The sequence below is a fragment of the Micropterus dolomieu genome, linkage group LG01, assembly GCF_021292245.1.
Source record: "Micropterus dolomieu isolate WLL.071019.BEF.003 ecotype Adirondacks linkage group LG01, ASM2129224v1, whole genome shotgun sequence".
Taxonomy (NCBI): domain Eukaryota; kingdom Metazoa; phylum Chordata; class Actinopteri; order Centrarchiformes; family Centrarchidae; genus Micropterus; species Micropterus dolomieu.
Genome location: NC_060150.1, coordinates 53,721,968 through 53,724,342, shown reverse-complemented (window position 1 = coordinate 53,724,342; position 2,375 = coordinate 53,721,968).

Here is a 2,375-nt window from a genome sequence, read left to right as displayed (position 1 = left end):
TGTATCAATGCAACCTTTTTTTAGTTTTTATGTTACTAGCTCGTTACTGAATCAAACTCAATATATTTTAAACTTCACCATTACCAGTATCGATATGCTAGCTTGATAGTGAGTACTACCAGCCATGTTAGTTGTTTATATTAATAATGAATGAAATAATGAGCTGTGTTTATTGCAGCACTGAGAGGACTACAGACACTCGATTTGTATTCCTTTTTTTTCTTTTTTCAGAGTACTTACATTTTAATTATGTATTGGTAAATATAGACAGTTTAAACAAATTTGGGAAAAAGTATTTTTAGAAAATTTCTACCTACCCCACCTTTAATACTTTATTCAAAGGGAAACCTTAACCCTGTATGTGACAAATCAGTTTTATTAAAGAACAATTTTATTAAGAGATGGTTCTAGACCAAATGTCATAAATGGCAAAGCAACAAGATGAAAACCTGAAGTCTGATTTACCAAACAGTTACAAAGAGAATGCAATGTTATAATACATATAAGTCTGGGTTTCACATGAAAATATTTTTGTACTTACTCGCTTCTGACAGGGGGAATGTGGTTGGCACAGCCCTATTGTAAATGGGCCTTGCATGCGAAAGACCTAAGCAGGAAAGAAAAAAGTGTGTGAAGCAATCAATATGTTTAGAACATATGTGCAATCTGCCTCATTGAGTGATACAACCAATGACATTCACCATCTAAGGACCTGCTCTCCACGGCTTGGGACCTGGGTACACCTGAGAAACCCAAACCACCAACATTAGTCAGTCCAGTAGCAATAGTATTCCTCATGCTAATCTGATATTCAATAAGACAAGCCAAATGTAACTGGCAATACTCACGACCACTTGAACTGTCCCGGCCCACGGACCTAGACCTGGACCTGGACGAACCTGTGCAACCCAAACCAATAGTCAATAGTGTTAGTTGCCTGCATCCTGATTGATAATCTAACAATGAAATGTTAAACTCACCACTGGTTGACCTGTCGCGGCCCGCAGACCTGGGTGAACCTAAACAACGCAGAGCAGAACCTTCAGTCAGTCATGATCAATAGTCCTAGTGACTTGCCTGCAATATTCAGCAATGAAATGTATAAACTCACCACTGGTTGACCTTTCGCAGCCCGCAGACCTGGGTGAACCTGAGCAAAAATGTCAGTCAGTCATGATCAGTAGTAGGGCTGCACAATTAATCGCATTTTTATCAAAATGGCAATATGAACGAGTGCAATATCCAAATCACAGGGGGCGGGGGCAGTGGGCGCAATATTTGTTAAAGACAAAATATGTGTTATACCATTCTAAAATAAAGTATTGTGATGCTGCAGAGACATCCTGGCCTACAAATCGTATCCTACAGTGTAAAGGGAAAATCTTTGTTTGGTACAGATCCTCCTCCTCCTTAAAATCTTTTAAATATTTTACAATGAGAGTAATGATACAAAAATTATCATTCCCTCCAATATCACAATTGCAATATCAGTCAAAAAAATTGCAACTAGATATTTTTTTCTTACATCTTGTGATCACAGTAGTGATTACCTGCATGCTGATTTGGTATTGTAACAATAAAAAGTAAACTCATCAGCAGGGCAGTTGGAACAAATTCTTAAAGTCAAATATAATTTGAATAGTAAAAAAAACAGTACTATTTAAATCCTAAAATTACAAAATGCTTTTCTCATGTCACGTTTGATGAACAATTCAAGTTAGCGAGAGTGAGAAACACAAGGCAATGTGAGGTCTTTAGATGTACCGAGTAACGTTAGTACAGGAGGAGTGACAGGCTGCGGGATTCGTAAGGATGGGAAATAGCTTTAACATTAACTTTAAAATTGTCATTCACCGAGCCAAAATGCTTGTTATCATTAGTCAGCTAATTATTTTTTCCTCACTAAATTGCAACTTAAAGAAGCTTAGCTGGGAGCTTCATGGAGACAGCTAAAGTTAATGTTAGCTGCCCTACAGCTGTCAGTTAGCTTCGACTTCATATATTACCTAATAGTTGTATTCTCAGGAACATCACAATCAGCAAGAAACACAAGGTGTTAACTCACTTAAATGGTATGACTTATAAATGGTTGTATTTCGGTTATGTAAATTATTCTGTAAAATATTAAATCTTTGAACATTTGTTTGCCGAACTCTCTCCTGCTCTTTTGTTACTATTTGATAACAACTATTGCTAGTTTTTAACGCTATTGTTAGTTTATGACAAATCTTTTCTGCTGTGCTTTCGAACATGCTTAAATTGTGCTAACTGAGCACCAGCCTTTGCAAGAGAGCCGCTTCAATACACTTGTTAGATATTGTATCATTACTGCGTTAACAATGCATAATAGTGAAATACAGGCTGCATTTGAGCAA